General features: G+C 40.8%; 1 pseudogene; it reads right to left on the bottom strand.

Moving 5' to 3' along the window:
* Positions 1–1,402: 1,402 nt before the first annotated feature.
* On the bottom strand, positions 1,403–16,838 carry LOC122203113 (annotated as a pseudogene).
* Between the last annotated feature and the right edge of the window lie 1,359 nt (positions 16,839–18,197).

Consider the following 18,197-nt stretch of genomic DNA (forward strand, 5'->3'; position numbering starts at 1 on the left):
GGAAAACAGGGACATACTGGTCAAAGGGTACAAAGTTTTGGTCATGCAGGATGAATAAGTTCTTTTTTATTTTTATTATTTTATTTTTTTATTCTCGCGTCAGACAACCTAGTCTTAGAGTAGAATCCAGTGATTCACTTACGTACAATACCCGGTGCTCATCCCAACAACTGCCCTCCTTGATGCCCATCGCCCACTTTCCCCACCCCCATCAACCCTCAGTTTGTTCTCTGTATTTAAGAGTCTCTTATGTTTTGCCTCCCTTTCTATTTGTATCTTATTTTTCCTTCCCTTCCCCTGTGATCATCTGTTAAGTTTCTCAAATTCCACATGTGAGTGAAATCATATGATACCTGTCTTTCTCTGACTTATTTCACTTAGCATGATATGATCCAGTTTCATCCACATTGCTCCAAATGGCAAGATTTCATTTTTTTTTTTTTTTTTTTTATCACAGAGTAGTATTCCTTGTATATATGGACCACATCTTCTTAATCCATAGGATGAATAAGTTCTGGAGAACTACGACCGTTTGATGTAAGGCCTGTGATTAATAGTGCTGTATTGTACACCTAAAACTTTGATAACGGACTAGATTTTATGTTGAGTACTCTTGCCACAGAAGGAAAAAAACAAAATAAAGCATAACAAAAAAAAAGATAGGTTGTCATTTTTTTAAATGTTGTATGTTCTTAATGCATATCATCTAGGAAAAGTTGAGGGCTAGACCAGTAGGCACAGTACATGTGGCCTGAGTATATAGGTATAGAGGGAGAATACTATGAAAATAAGAATTGATTCCTCAAAAGATTGAGATTTAAAAAAAAAAAAGCTGTCTCCACAAACTTTTCCCCCCTCATTCTATAAAGATTTATCATTTCCAAATACAGTGAAAGGAACTTGAGTAATTTACCCATTTTGTTTTCTATTACGTGCCTTAGAGATGCCTCACTAAAAACTGGGATCTGACACAACGGAATAGCTTTCGCAGCACCGAGGTTGATTGTTACAGACATATTAAACTCTTCGAGTATTAAATGGTTACATCCTATTTATTTATCTCATTCGATGTTCTGAGATAAAAGGGTTAACCATTGGGGTGCCCAGGTGGCTCAGTCGGTTAAGTGTCTGAATCCTGATTTTGGCTCAGGTCATGATCTCACCATTTGTGAGTTGGAGCCCCGCAATGAGCTCTGAGCTGACAGCATGGAGCCTGCTTGGGATTCTCTCTTCCTCTCTCTCTCTCTCTGCCCTTCCCCTGCTTGCTCTCTCTCTCTCTCTCTCTCAGTGATAAATAAATTTAAAAAAAAAGGGTTAACCATTAATTGCATTATTTTCTGCAGGTAAGTCCTTTTTCTCACACTGAAATCTGGCGGTAATTAAATTCTGATGTTTTTCCAAGCTACTGTATGAAGAGGAGGCTGAAGGCCAGAACTATATGGCACACTGTGGCATAAGGACTCTGTCTTCCGTTCACCAATTCTGGCACATTTCTCAACGGTACCCAACAATCCAGTTTTATTTCTGTCCAGGGGCCTGGGTGCCAAGGATCAGATATAAGCACAGGTTCATTTAAACAGCAAGATTACAGTCAACAGACTCTGAACATTGAAAATGGCAGACTAGCGAGGCCAGTGAAGCCCCAGCCTCACCCCTTCTGGGCCCAAGACTGAGGAGGCATCTCCACAAACTTAACGATGGATTAGTCTCAGCTGTGAGGTCACAGAAATTACAGAACACGTGGTACCTGGATATCCAGGAATGGTTCACAGTTCTGCTTCCTGCTTGCTGTGCAACGTTGGACAAGACAATATACCACTCTGCATCCCAAGCGTAGAGATAAAAATGAAAGCGTTTACTTCATTAGGTTATTTTGAAACAAACAAACAAACAAACAAACAAACAAAAAACACAAAAACCCATCATAATGTATGTGAAAAAGCATTATTAACTGGCAGGGATACTGCTTTTGTTGTTTGTTTCGGGGGGCCAGTTAAATGAAAAATACTTTGAAGGTTGAATTCCCAGACACTTGCTGCAAAAAATATGTTTCTAATTTTTATTATACAATAATACACAATCATCATTGAAAAATAAAAACGCCAAACATATGCATGCCCTCATCCTTCCAACGTCAGTGTGTCTGTCTGGTGTCTCACTGACACTGTCCTCCCCCCTGGCTTCCAGGCAAAGGAAAGCAGTGACACAGTGACACTGCACATCCCTTCTTGATGTGGAGTATAATCTATCAGCATTGCCCTTCAGCTTTCTTTCCTTGTAATCCTTCTTAGGAAGCCCTTAGCTCAGGTTGTATCTGTATTTCATTCTAGAAGTCTGAGCATTTCTTTTACAAATATTTAAATTATTAGTCCATCTGGAATTAATCTGACATAGGGTGGGAGAGATGTGTCATATTTTTGCAAATGCTAAGCCATTTACAAAATAGATATTTTTGCAAATGGCACTCAACACCATTTATTGAATGACCCAGCCTTTCGTCACTGATAGGAGTTGCAAACTTTTCCATATACTAAGTTACTAAATATATATGAGAAGGTTTCTGGATGAAACATTCCACTGAATTGTTCTTGGCCTTGTCACTACCACATATTTTAATTAACTTTATAGAAGCTTTCCTGTCTAATGAGTGAAGCCTTCGACCTTGCTTTTCCAACATCCATTGGCTTTCCGGCATGCTTATTCTTTCAGAAGGTCTTTAGAATTTTTTTATTTTCACATTCTAGACATCCATGAAAATACAGGAAAATCTCCAAACTCTCAACAATATGATAATTAAGGTGACAGACAATATAATACCAGAAGCAGGATTAAGATTTCTAAATCACAAGGAAGATGGAGCTGTATTTAGAAAACCTCCCAGCCACTTGGAAGATCCCGTAGCTTTGCTGCTCTGAATATGCACACCTCTATTACTGCAGTTAGTTTGCATTTTATTTTTTAAATGTTGGCTTCCCCATCAGAGTCTGAGCTCATTTAGGGCAGGGGCTATGTCTTAAATATCTTTTGTACCATTGCACAGTGATAGGGACATAGTAGATGCTCGAAAAACATTTAGTGAATTAATTCACAGTACACAAAATTTCCATTCGGCAGTTCCACGGCTGTATTTTCCCTCTGTCTTTGCTGGAGGGCAGGGTCCCGGAGTACCTGAGACTCGCCCCGCTCCAACATGCTTTCCTCCCCAACCTGGCACACAGTAGGTGCTCAGAAAATGTTGCCTTCTTCCATTTCCATAGCCTCTGTTTAGCTCTCCTCTCCCAGGGGCAGGGGAGGAAAAACAGGGCCTCATGTGTAGTCCACTAACATTTTCAAAAGAAAATCCGGATGTCTGCTGGAAGGACATGACAAGTTAAAAGGAAAACATGGCTCCCAACTGCGGCAGCTTCCACGCTCGGGGGGAGACTGACACCCTGAAACGCCCTCCTGGAGGCCAGTGTACCCAGCCTTACTTTTGTTAAAGAGTGAAGAAACGGGACCCTTCGGTTTGACTTTGAAGTTTGAAGTCTCTGGAGGACATGGGGAAGAAGGAGGTGCTAGCTGATGTCCATGGGTGAGGATGCCGGGAACAGCACATTATTCTTTTGAAGTCGTTCTCCCTGGGGTTCGCTTTAAAATGTCCCGGGCAGCTTTCCTTTTACAGCTTCTGGGTACCCTGCGTATGTTAAATAAAGAACCAAGGTTTTCTCTTGCACCACAGGATTAACTGGTCACAGACGCCTCTCTGATCGCGGACAGCTGCGGGGATGCACTGGTGGAAAATAACGTACCAGCCCATGTCGATGCCCACTTCCCCTTTGTGGCTGGTTGAAACTTTGGGAATGCCTCATTTAAAGGAGGAAAGAAAACAAAATTGTGTGACTGAGCTCTCTCTTTACTGTCCTTTCTCATGTTTTCATAGCAGTTTTGGGGGGGTTGCTTAGAGTTGATCTGAAGAGAATTTCCTAAAACCCACCAGAAGTCAACCTGAGGCTGGAGACAGTTTGGGGGGCTTCTCATGCTTCCGCCAAGGATATCTTACTTGGTCTAGAGGCAGCCAAAAGCTCTCCTGGGGATCTCTAGGACAGAACTCACATGTCCTGGGCACGGGAATTCCCACCCTTCCTTCAGGTTTTCCTCCCCAAAGTGCTTCCAAACATTCCCCGTTCCACCTTAGATGAAGAGGCCACACCCAGACCCAATGGGACCGTCACCTGCCCAGAGTGACCAGGAGCCTGGGCCCAATCCAGCTTCCTGCTTTGCTAGTTTGCCTGATGTTTGCAAAGGAAGCCTTGATTGCTCAGCTTGTGGGCGAGAATATTCTCTCAGGCTCTTCTGGCCTGTTTCTTCTGTTGAACAAGGACAGGCTCAGTACAATGCTTTCTTCTCTAGCATAGAAAGCAAGGCTTGAGGGACTTCTTTTGGATCAGAGGCAGGTACAGAGAGCTCATGGGCCTGGGGGCAGCAAGAGGGGTGACTGTGCTGTCCTCTATTTAGGTGTTGAGCTCGGACCTTGGGTCTTAGGAGGGTGTGCCTTACGGTTTGAAGAAGGGCCCTACCTCAGTGTGGGCAGGTCAGCTTTTTTTTTTTTTTTTTTTTTTAATTTAATGTTTATTTATTTTTGAGAGAGAGAGAGAGAGAGAGACGGAATCCGGAGCAGGCTCCACGCTCTGAGCTGTCAGCATAGATCCCATCACGAAGCTCAAACCCACGAAGTGTAAGATCATGACCTGAGTTGAAGTCAGATGCTTAAAGTCAGGTGCTCCTAAGGGGCAGGTCAGCTTTGCCTAAACCGGCAGCCTGTGCTGGTTATGCCAAATGAATTCTGACAACCAATGCGGTGATGTGTTGTGGCTACAGGTCTCTCTCTCCCATACAAAAGCAGACAACAGTTGAACATTATATGAACACCTGCGGCTGCCTCTTGTGGCCCTGGAGCTGAGTTGGCAACAAATGTCTGAGAACTTTGCGCGATTCCCTGTTTGGGTCCCACTCTGCTCCCGTTCTCCCCAGTGGAAAATGACGGACACTCACGCAGTGCCCACGTGCTCTTGGTCTCAGATATTACCTCGTTTCAATCTTACAAACCCTGCTGTCTTACAGAACTTACAACATTGTAACCTGGGTAGCACCAGCACTCATTTTCCCTTTCCTTTTTGTTATATTTTCCACTGAAGAAACTGAGGTTCAGAGAGGCCAGTGACTTGTCCCATGGTCACAGAGAACTTGAATCATGTCACAGGCTTAGAAGGAGGTCTGTAAATGCTTGCTGGTGGTGAAATTTAATTTAAAGAAAAGTAAAAGGCAAGTGATTTTGTGGTTTCTTTTCATTCATTATTTATTTGTTACTACCTCTCAGGAGCAAAGCATTAAGTTTTAGCCTCGCGCTAATTCACCATTCCTTGTAAGAGCTGAGTCTGTTTTCGTTTTTGGTTTCTCTCCTTCATCTCCCATCCCCATTTCTTTCTCCCCTAGAGGTACCACACTACTCTGTTTGGTACGTATCCTTGGGTATGTGTCCTTGAAAATACATGTGTAGCATTATTTTATATAGAAATGTGTGCTAGATTGTATATGTGGCATTGCACTCTCTGTTTTATTCTATTTCTTATTTTTTACTTAAAGATTTTGAGTTCTCTATATGTCGCTTTATGTCCATTTAGCTCATTGCTTCTGAGTGCTATGTTCTATTCCACAGGATACATCTACATTCCCCCGATGCTGGGTACCTGAACCCTTCCACCTCTAGCTCTCTGCTGCACACATATTGGTGTAGAGCGTCCTTGAACGTGTGAGAGCTTCTCGGGGGCAAGTATCAAGTCTCTGTACTTTCTGTGGCGGGTCAAAGCCTGAAAGGAGAGCTGGACAGCTGGAGATGGTGGAATATTTATTTTAAATGCAACCAATAGGAACCAGAGGGCATCCCCCATTAAAGGGACTGCTCTGCTCTACAAAGAGAACCATTAAAATGAATGTAAATCACAGTAGCCTCAGGGACTGTTTAATAACAATCTGACTTTTTATTGGGTGAGCAGGAGATGTGCCAGCTTTCTCCTTACAGAGTCTTCTGGATCTTTTACAGAGAGAGAGAGAGAGAGAGATCCTATCTGAACTGCTATGGAGATTATCGAGGGCAGAGGGCTGCTCAGGGAGTAATGGCCATAAATCCAATTAGTAACTCACTTTCTCTTTTGCCACAGGCTCCATTTCCCCCAAATACATGGAAGATAATTCTACGCTCTGGAACCGGTCTATCCTGAGGGCTCCACGATACCATGCCACCAAGACACAAAAGTTTCTTGCATGGGAAAAGGACTGGGATGATCCACACTAAACCCGTGACAGCAGAAACCACGATTTTTCTGGAGTGGCGTGGGAGCCTTGCCACACTCATGTATCACTTCCAGCAAAAAACATGTTCCTGTCTCATTTGTGAAATAAGGAAATGGAAGAAAAACTTCAGGGATTTTCTAGAGAAATTTAAGCAAAACTAGAGATCACAGGAACCCCACTTATTTCTGGATGGGGAAACTAAGGCAGCAGGAGCACCAAGACTGTTAAGGGATCCTGCTCCCAATGAGGAGGGCAGACACAGGGGCCGGGGCTTCTATGTCTCCTGACTCTTCCACTCCAGTCCCGGGTCAGCCGGTGAGATCAGTCAGCAGAACCACCAGGGGGGCCAGGAGCCCGAGTGCTGAGCCAAAGAAGGGTCTGGGATCCCAGGCCACTACATGTTTGAGAACTTGCATACTTAAAAGACCAGATTCTTTAATGACAAATCTTTATGATCCAAAACAAAGAATCGAGATGCTTGGGGTAAAAATAAAATAGGTACCAGCTTAATTTTGTTGTTTAAAAAAAATACTGCATGACTGCTTCACTTCTTTTTCCTCTGAGATTAAAAACAAAACAGAAAACCAAAGCAACAACAACAAAAAACACGTTGAGAACAGCTCATCTAGAGGATGGACACAGTCATACCAGGTTCTTTCTTTCTCTTGTTGCACATACACTTGTTACAAACATGCTTCTTTGGAATTTGTAGTTTTGTCAAAATTATGATTGAAATCAATATATGACGGGCACATTAGCATGAGTTGATAGAAAAAACACAAAGAATTTGAAAAAATTAATTTTTTATTTATTTTTGAGAGAGAGAGAGAGAGAGAACACAGTGAGGGAGGGGCAGAGAGAGAGGGAGACATAGAATCTGAAGCAGGATCCAGGCTCCGAGCTGTCAGCACAGAGCCCAACGCGGGGCTCGAACCCACGAACTATGAGATCATGGCCCAAGCTGAAGTCAGATGCTTAAAGAACTGAGCCACCCAGGTGTCCCAACAAAGGATTTGGATTTGAATCCCTGACTTGTCATTTACTAGTAACCTTTAATAAGTGATCTAACCCTCTTAAGCTTTAGTTTATTACCTTAAAAATAATATGAATAATATGTAATTCATAAGATTCTTGTGAGGATTAAATAAGATACTGTAAGGAGAGCTTTCAGTACAATGGCTGGCACATAGTAAGCTCTCAATAATGATACCTATAGTATTTAACAGGATCATATTTATTACTGTTACTTTCCCTTGTATGATTCCAGGGATCAATGAGGTATTTGTTAGGTAAACTAATATCTTGAATTCTTCAAAAGCAGAGCCTGAGACAATGATTTGTGTGCAGGATGTTTATTCAGAAGGTGATCTCAGAAGTAAAGTGAGTAAGTGAGCCGAGAAAGAGAAGAAAGCCTGTAAATGTACCTCTGTAGGCAACTGGACTCAATTCTCTAGACCTCCTGTGGGACTGTGTGAAATATACTTTAAATAGCATAGGATGGGCACCAATAGTGTCTCCTGCAACTATATAAATTAAGTCTCCAATTAGGTTTTGAGTATGTATCACCTTTGTGTTTAAAACTTCTGTTGTTGTTGGGGCACCTGGGTGGCTCTGCTGGTTAAGGGTTCGACAGCTCAGGTCATGATTTCACGGTCTGTGAGTTCGAGCCCCGCACGGGGCTCTGTTCTAGTAGCTCGGAGCCTGGAGCTTGCTTCAGATTGTCTCCCTCTCTCTCTGCCCCTCCCTCGCTCGCACTCTGTCTCTCTCTCTCTAAAGAATAAACATTAGAAATAATTTTAAGGAGCGCCTGGGTGGCTCAGTCAGTTGAGCGTCTGACTTCGGCTCAGGTCCTGATCTCACAGTTTGTGAGTTCAAGCCCCGCATCAGGCTCTGTGCTGACCGCTCAGAGCCTGGAGCCTGCTTCAGATTCTGTGTCTCCCTCTCTCTCTGACCCTCCCCCATTCATGCTCTGTCTCTCTCTGTCTCAGAAATAAAACATTAAAAAAAGTAATAATTTTAAAAAATAAATGATTTTTTTTTTTTTTTTTTTTTTTTTTTTTTTGTGATTGTAAATCAGACAATTGTCTCCATTAGCTGACTTTCTCCTTGTTTGGACGAAGCCGCTCTACTACTGTAATCTGTTTGCTAACTCCTTCACCACCAGGTGATATAAGGCCTGGTTTATGTTGCAAAATGTTTCAGCGTGGTAAATACATCTGTCACGCTAAGCTTAAATTCACATGTTTACCATTCCATTTAAAGTTGAGGTAGCTTATCTCTTAGACCCTAGTTCTCAAAACTTAGGTGAAGGAGGAGCTTCTGGAAATCACGCAGCTCTTTATAGAGAGCACCACACTAATGGCAGAATACCACATAATTCTGATATATTTAATTCCAAAATGTAAGTTGAAAAAAATGATTGCAAGAAATATGTCCATATTACAAAATTTTAACATGGACATGCAGACACACATATCAGTTCAGTGTAAATGGTTCTTTGAGTTTACACTAATATTTGTTTGATAACTAATCATTAACTTGTTATCCTCTGGAATTTGCTAGCAGATAAGCAATAGTAGGCACCGTAGGTATCAGAAAAACATGTAAAGAGAAACATTAAACATGGACAAAATTTTACCCACTTTTACATTAACCTGAGACAGAATCCGTGACCGTCCAATTTATAAAACACTGGCATTTGAGAACCCACTTAAAAGGCCAATTAAATCACTGAACTGCCAGTTTGGGGCGATGTTCACTAATCAAAATGAGGGAGGTACCATGATTCCAGGCTACTTGGAAGTTTCCAAAGGAGGAAGAGCACATAGAAGCTATGTCATAGCCACTGTGGAAGCAAAAGGTGAACTTCTGACCAATACATAATATGTTGCTCGTTTTAGGCAAGTTTTTTTTTATTTTAATATTTTGCTCTAAATTAAGCAACAGACGACTGAATATAATGGAAATAGCTGCCTCCTTTGCTTACACTATTCCTTACTTCTAGACACCCATTTTCCAAAACTGGAATGCCCTCTACCACCTTTACTTAAGGCTTACCTCAAATCTCTTGTCCCGACAAAACCGAATCTCAGCCACCTGCAATCAGGCCCTCTTTGGAATTCTTATGATAGTTTCTATAGTTCTATAGTTCTATAGTTCTATACTGCTCACTCCATACTCAGTGCCACCCTATACTGGTGGTGATCTCTCTCTCTCTCTCTCTCTCACACACACACACACACACACACACATCCCATACACTCCTCCTAGCTTCCCTAACTAGACATAGCTTACATTCTATCACTGTTTGTGCCCAGCAAGTGCCCTGTACACAGTGGGCACATGCCAATATATTAGAATCATACAATCAGGCGTTACCCCAACATTATTTACACTACACTCTAACAAACATCAGTGTTTCTCAGCATGCCTCTTCTGAGGTTTGCTCTGTCACCACTCCATTTTCCCACCCCGAACCACTTTGAAACCACCATTTGTACAATAAAACATCACGTCATTGCACTTTCCTTGGCACGAATGCATCCGTTTTGTATTAATTCCAACCTCTCTTCCTTTCTTATTTACTTGTGACAATGCAGGTGCTTCTTGGCATCAACGTGGCCTTAAATGCAGATACTGCAAAATCATGTGATACTTCGTTGTACGGTGATCGTCCAAATGACAATGATGATAATAATATTAATAGCTGATATTTACAGACGACTTACTACGTGTCAAGCACCTTTCTCTATCTAGACTATCCCACTGAATGCCTTTAATTACTGCTTGAGAAAGATGCTGTTGTGATCATGATTTTATAGATGAGCAAACTGGGGCTCAGAGAACTTCAATAGCATTTTCAAATCCATGCCATGTATATAGAATTTAAGCCCATAAAGTCTGACTCCAGATCCTGAACACAATACTTATATTAATTTGTTTCATTTATCATTAAAATGAACACAAAATTAGAACAAATGTTGTACAGAATAACGCACCCCAATGTTCGATATTTCTATACACTTACAATTCATCATAGGCTCAGTAATCATGCCGGTCAATTTGTTTTGAACCACTAGGTGCATGTGTCCTTGGAGCTGACCAAAACATGAAAGAACTCAGCTTCACGTCCACAATCAATAAAGTGCTTTACTGATAAAAATACATAACTTAATTGTAGTTCTCAATAAATGTAATATATTCAAAAGAGTAGAATAGTATGCGTTTCATGCTCGTGTATTATACTTGTCAGACAATGTCTTCATTCAGAAGTCCATTGATGTCCCCAGTGATCAGCTTGGTGCGAGCTGTCAAGGACAGCAGAGAGCAGAAGACCCACAAGGCAGAAGAATCTATGAATCCATAGTTTAACACGCAGAAGCCAAGTTCTTCTGAAATTGGAGTTTGAACTTTTCTTTCAGCTTATTGATTCAAGCTCTCCAGAAGTCAGTGTGTACTCACCCAACGTGGGAAATATGCAGACTGCTTTATTCCTTCTAATTGCCAAAATAAACAAAATAAACTCTTAAAATATGACTTATTACCAGAGTCCTTCCTTATTCAATTGACTGGTTCAGTCAGAAAAACATTTGGACAAGGAAAGGATGTACCCTTGGTTGCACTCTCCCCCTAGCCCCACCCCAGATTCAGCAACACAGTACTGTACATGTTTGGTCAAATCTCTTGCCATTCTTTAAAAAAAAAAAATAATAGTGTGATTAATTTATTGGCTTCCCAAGTAAATAGGCAACTTAGGAATGAGGAAAGAGCTTGTGCATTTTACACCTACAAGGAACAATGATCAATTTCCTCCCAATACTGCCAAAGATGTTGATTTTCTCTGATTTGTCATCTGTTGCATGCGCAGTACCTTGCACTCACCAAGGGGAGACCCAATGAAGTACAAGCTAAGTTCTCTAAGCTTATGAACATTACCAGCTTATTGTTATATTTGGAGTCATGCACATAGCTACATTCAGAATTGGACTACCATTCCTTCCATCTTAAAAACAACTTGGTTAGGTAAACTTTGAGTTATTGTGCTCACGTAGACAAGGCTATTAGGGCACAAGAGGTGAAATCTAAGGTCATACAACTAATTAGTGACTGAGCCAAATTCCGAAGTTAGGTTTCTTTGCCTTCAGTTTCTCCCACTAGATCAAATCGCTTCTTCAGAGCAATGCAGAAACAGCATTCGAGAAGGCATTTAGATTTATTTCTAAAGTTGATCTGGCTCCATCATGAATATTAAAAAAAAAAAAACAACCCACCTGATTTGTAATTGGAGCCTGGAGAATCACCCATGGCCTGAGTTGATGATTTGGTTACCAGCTGCTGGAACACTTCAATGGGAAGACGTGAAATTCCTGCAGGAAATGACTCCAGGCAGCTCTGAATTAGTAAGGAAATTAAATGACTAACTTCAATATTTCCTGGCTTTTGTCTATCTTAATTAACAATTTATTTTGGTAAAGGAAAAATTGAACAACTTTCTAATAGTCAACACGTAAAACTTAATATTTGTTTATAGTAAAAACACGATTCCCATGTCTGTTTTTATTTAAAGAAAGGAAAAACATTTTTGAACAATTTGCAGTAACCATACTTATTAAATCATTCTTAAAAAAAAAGAATCCAACAATTACAGCATATGTGTGTGGGAAATATCAATTTCCTTTTCATAGTTCCCAAAGGTGCACTTGAGAAAAATGTGTTGATTATTAACAGGGCTAATATTTTTGTGGTAATGTTATTACTGAACATCTACAATAACTGGAGTTTGGGATTGACAGAGGTATTTTAGCCAGCATTTATTATTGATTTCCATGTCACATTAAATATAGCATGGACCTAGATGTATGTCATTATGACTTTTGATACATATTTTGATATGACTCTTATTTTGCCTTCATTCATTTATTCAACAATATTTACTGAATGTGTGCTATGTGCCAGTCATTCTTCTAGGTGCTGAAAATACATGATAAATTAAAGCTCTTGCTCCCATGGACTTCACGTTCTAGTTGAAGGGAGGTGGATGATGCGAAAAGGCAGGGAAATACATCAGGTAAATGGTAATGAGATGAGAATGCGGTGGGGGGGGGGGTGGTGCTTCCTTAGATGGGGTGGAATCAGGGAAGCAGAAATGTCCTGCGTCAGACTCTTTGAAGAAACTTGATGACGTAACGCTTAATTCATCATGGACAAGTATCATGTCACCTGTCCTGTCCTGGACTCCACAAATGTTTAGGATAAACTTCTGAGTTCAAGGATAATGGAAAGAAATTTCAAGAAAGCTGCTTTTTTTTTTTTATAACTGTGTGAATTTTCTTTCTTTCTAGCTTTCTTTACTATATAACATCTCTTAGGAATGAGGAGAATGAGGCGAAATTAAGATTGCCATCACAGAGCTAGTCAGCTGTATTGCCAAACAAACTTGTATGTGAACTTCTATTACTAGTTAAATTTGGAGGCGCCAACTTTATTTTCACTAAAATTGAATAAAGGCAAATTCTATTCGATGTCTTCAGCATGCCTATGAACAGCAACAACAGGTGGTACCTTTCGTTGAACGATATAATATGCCACGTACAGAACTTCTCATACATTTTTTTTCTTATTCTCACAAGAGCTCTGCATATAGTATGATTGTTCCCATCTTATAGGTAAGGAAATTGGGACTCAGGTATGTTACATATGTTCCCGGAGGTTCCAGAACTAATAAGGCCACACATAATTGGAGTGCTATGTCACTTCTGCTGGACCCCACATCGCTGGGAGAATGAAGGAGGTTGTCGGATTTAACATCATTTTACATACAGGCAAATGGAGACAGCCCTTGTGACCTGCCCAAAGTCACAGAGTCAGTGAGCTGGTGGCAGAGTTGGGACTAGCTCCAGCTGACACAGGCTGCCTCCCCATGAAAGCTGTGAAAGCCAGACCCTGTAACTCACTGCCTTTCCAACAAATGTCCAGGGCAGTGGATACTCATTTGGGACAAGGGTGAATCTTGACCCCTCTCCCATAACATACTTAAAAAAAAATCAATTCCAGGTGGATCAGTGATCTAAACATGAGAGATAAACAACAAAGTTTTTAAAAGAAAAAATAGGGGAATACCTTCATGACCTCAGGGTAGGCAAAGAAGTGCTGACAAACATGATGGTTAAAAATAAGTACATTGAATTACATTAAAATTGAGGATTTCTGTTCATCAAAGGGTACTATTAAAAAATTAAAAATGTGAAAAGGGGGGTGCCTGGGTGTCTCAGCCTGTTAAGTATCTGACTTTGGCTCAGGTCATGATCTCATGGTTCATGAGTTCTAGCCCCACGTCGGGCTCTGTGCTGACAGCTCAGAGCCTGGAGCCAGCTTTGGATTCTGGGTCTCCCTCTGTCTCTGTCCCTCCCCCGCTCACACTCACTCTCCCTCTGTCTCTCAAAAATAATTAAACATTAAAAAAATAAAAAAAACCAAAAAACCAAAACAAAACTAAAAATGTGAAAGGGAAAATCACAAAATAAGACCAAGATATATATGGGGTACTTGCATAGTTCAGTCGGTTAAGCATCTGACTCTTGACTTTGGCTCAAGTCATGTTCTCATGGTTATGAGATAGAGCCCTGTGTCAGGCTCTGCTCTGACAGCATGGAGCCTGCTTGGGATTCTCTCTCTCCCTCTGCCCCCAACCCCCTCTTGCACACATGCTCTGTCTCTCAAAATAAATAAATAAACATGAAAAAAAAAAAAGACAAGATATCTGCAATACACATATCTAGCAAAGGGCTCATATCAGTGTGTGCATGTGTGTGCACTCATTTCTACAAATAATGGCAAAATGTGGTTAATCCAATAGAAAAATGGACAAAAATCTTGAACAGGTATTTCACAAAAGAGGATATATCACCAGCTTGTTAACAGACGAAAGGGTGTTTGATATACTTAGTTATTAGGAAAATTCAAATTCAACCTACGATTTGATACTGTTACACACTCCCAAGAATGATTAAAATGAAAAAAAAAATCAAATATTCAGTTAGACCATATGAAATTCCAATTTTTTGCAGGTCAGAAATAAGCACGTATCAACACTTTCATATAGTTTAATCTATACCAAGTATTGAGGAGGGTGTGGGGACCCCAGAGCTTCAGACACTATTGAAGTGTGAGCTGGCACCATGCTTTGCAAATCATAACTGAGAGTATGGCAGTTAGCTATTGCTCTGTAACCAACTACACTAAAGCTTAGTGACTTAACAAACAAACAAACAAACAAACATGTATTAATTTACGCAGGTTCTATCAGCCAGGTGGGCAGCTCTGCTGGTCTGGGTTAGGTTAAGTTAATCTCATCTGGGCTTGTGCATGCATCTGTGGTCAGCTGGCAGGATGGCTGGGGGCTGGCTAGTAGGATGGCCTTGTCCAGGATTACTCTGCCCCTCTCCTCATGGCTCCCACATCTTGGACTTGTCATCACAGGGAAGCAAGGAGAGAGCAAAAACACAGAAGTGCTTTTATGAGCTTTACTTATATCAACTTTTCTATTGTCCCATTGGCCAAAACAAGTCACTGACCAAGCTCAGAGTCGGCATGGGAGGGCAATATGGTGGCAGGAATGCAGAGATGCATGAAAAATTGGGCTAGGATTTATTCAAACTGGATAAATATGTGTATACCCTATGACCCAGCAATTTCCCTCGTAAGTATGTACCCAACAGAAAGGACTACATGTGCTCACCAAGAGACATGTACAAGAATATTCACAGAAGCACTATTTATAACAGCTTCAAGCTTAAAACAACTCAAATATCCATCCATGTAGAGTGGATAAGCAAGCATGCTGTGCTATATTCATGCAGTGGAACAGTACACAGCAATGAGAATGAATGGGCTACAATAACATGTAGATAGATACATAAGTAGGTAGGTAGATGATAGATGATAGATTTTATATATATATATATATATATATATATATATATATATATGTAATACATATGGATGTATATATGCATATATACATCCATATGTCAAATATATATATAATATATATATATGTATATATTCCTGGGATTTTAAATATCTTAACTATTTTCTTGTCCACCTGTCCCCTTTGTGATTATTCAGTCACACAAAGCATTCTTAGCAACGCCATCTACCTTTGTTGTTTGTGTTAACTGCTAGTTTCCCTCTAACGTCATCACATCTCTTTTGTTATTAGTTGTCTACATAAAAAATTCAGAGCATACTGGGTAATCTCACAAGACCTATACAATGACTGTCAATTCCCTCTATTTCTATGACATGGAACACCTTCATAAACGTCTTGTTAGAGTTTTGGCGGCTTGCCTTCTCAAGATCTGTCATGGATTCTTACAGTGCACTGTTTGCTGTCACTTCAGGGGTTTGTAGGTGTCCTGAGAGGGTGTTTATCACTCCCTAATGTCAACTCATCTACCAAATATTAGTATTTCAGATAATAGCTGCCATCCTTTTTCTGGCTCGCTCCTTTCATGGACCATACTTCATTTGTCATGTGGATGTTTAGAGGAGGGTTTTGTTGATGTCAGAGAGACCAGTAAGTGAGGTGTCATCTGAAAAAGCCATCAGCTTACAGTGATACCTTCTTCAGACTCATCAGCACAGTTATTTCATTAATAGCAGTAACAAGGCACATGACATTTCCCCAAAGCTTGATGAAAAGGAAAATAATTATTTACATTTAGTTTTCCACTCAGGTTTCTCTCATGTGACAAGGATATTTATTTTTCTTTTCTTTTTCCTTTCTTTCTTTCTTTCTTTCTTTCTTTCTTTCTTTCTTTCTTTCTTTCTTTCATTTTATTGTGGGAAGAACACTTACCATGAGGTCTATCCTCTTAGATTTGTAAGTGTGGAATACAGTCTTGTTATCTCCAGGCACAATGTTGTACAACAGATCTCTAGAACTTAGTCATCTTGAATAACTGAGATTTTACAGCCATTGATTAGCAATTACCCATTTCCCTTGTCAGTCACTGGAGACCTATTTCTTTGTTTCTATAAGTTTGGCTATTTTAGGTACCTCATGTAAGTAGACCCATATACTATTTTGTCCTTTTGTGACTTGCTTATTTAGCACAGTGTTCTCAAAGTTCATCCATGTTGTCATACATTATTTTTAAAGGTTAAATAGTATAATAATACAGATGTATGTATTACTTTTTCTGTATCCATCTGTCAGATATTTCCATTGTTTCCACATCTTGACTACTGTGAATAGTGTTGCACTGAATATGGGAGGGCTAATAACTTGTTGGTATCTTGATTTTTCAATTCTTTGGATAAATGCTCAGAAGTGGGATTGTTGGATCATATGGTACTTCAATTTTAATTTTTTGAGGACTTCAATATTGGTTTCCATAGCAGGTGCACCATTTTACAATCCCACCAACACTGTTAGTGTGACCACTCACCTGAGCCCTGGACTCCATTTTCCCCAGGTCCTCAAGCATCCCCTCTGTATCTTGCATGTTCGGTCTCCCTTGCGGGCAAAAACCTCTGCTCTGCTCACAAACATGCAACTAAGGGATATTACCGTGGATATAAACCATGCTATTTTCTTAGGCTCCTTGAAAACATGAGTGTCTTCCTCAGTGATGAGTCCTTCATCATGAAATCACTTCCCATCTGCCTCCTCATTCCCAAATCAGTGTTTTGTGCATAAGTACCAAATAAGGGGGGGGGGGAGGCCAGAAGCTGCCAGTCTCTCACCTTTTCTTTATCCCTCAGCCCATGGACCCTGTTTCCCTATCTTTCCTTCTGGCCTCTCCTGAACTCTGGCTCTCAGGTGGGGTTGCTCTCCTTGAGGGTGCCATCCCTACGCGGGCCTCAAAAGGTATCGTGCCCTCTCCAACACCCCAGTCTGGATGAGGTCAGAAAACACCTTTAGTGATTCCGTGAAGAGCAACTAAGACCATCCAGAAACATTTCAACAAGACAGGACTGAAGATTTGGGGTGAATAAGGGAATAACCCGAAGCCAAATTACCTGCCCAGCAAAGTAGGCTAGGCTTCCTCATAGCCCTTCAGCCCGAGGATGCCTCCCTGCTAGTTCCCTGTGGCAAGGAGCATCTTTCTTCTATCTAGGAGCTTCTTCAAGTCCTTCTCAAACTCCTCTTGAAGTCCAGACTTAAGAAAGTGATAGCTAACGATCCTCTCCTGCTTGCTTTCAAGTTTCATTGTCCTTGCTGAATTACCACCTTTCCTGATGCCCAAATGTCCACCCTGCTCATGGTACGTGGGTCAGGCCTTGGTCCGTGGCCTGAATAGGCCAAGCCCTTCCAGATACAACATAATAAATGAAACCTCTATAGGAGACACAGGCATAGCCAGGCAAGTATAATTTTGTTATAGAATCACCATTTAAGACTATCATTGACTAAATTACTAAATTCACTGGCCTCCTCTTGGTTTTCCTTCTCTTCTCTTCTCACTGAGGCACTGGACCCCACTGCTCCCATTTGATACTCTTTCCTGTCTTGGCTTCTGTGACACTGTTTTATTGTTTTTTCCCTAAACTCTTTCTCTCTGTTTTCACTGTGTGTACTTCCTCCTCTTACACATTGGCATTGCCCAAGATTGGGTTCTTGGCTCTCTTTTCTTTCTCTTTCTCCTTCCAATCACTCAACTGAGTAGGTGTTTGTTCCAGAACACCTAAATGGTGTTGGAACATTGGAATGACTCTTCTCTGTACAGACACAGCTCCTTTCTCCCCAACACATCTTCCTCTTTATCCCTAGGACATCTGAAACACCACCCTGAAAAAAAATTCTATTTTTTCCTTATCCACATTCCCCTGCTCTAATGTCACTTCTTCCTTTGAATGCATGA

Source organism: Panthera leo, chromosome D3 (genome assembly GCF_018350215.1).
Source record: "Panthera leo isolate Ple1 chromosome D3, P.leo_Ple1_pat1.1, whole genome shotgun sequence".
Lineage (NCBI taxonomy): Eukaryota > Metazoa > Chordata > Mammalia > Carnivora > Felidae > Panthera > Panthera leo.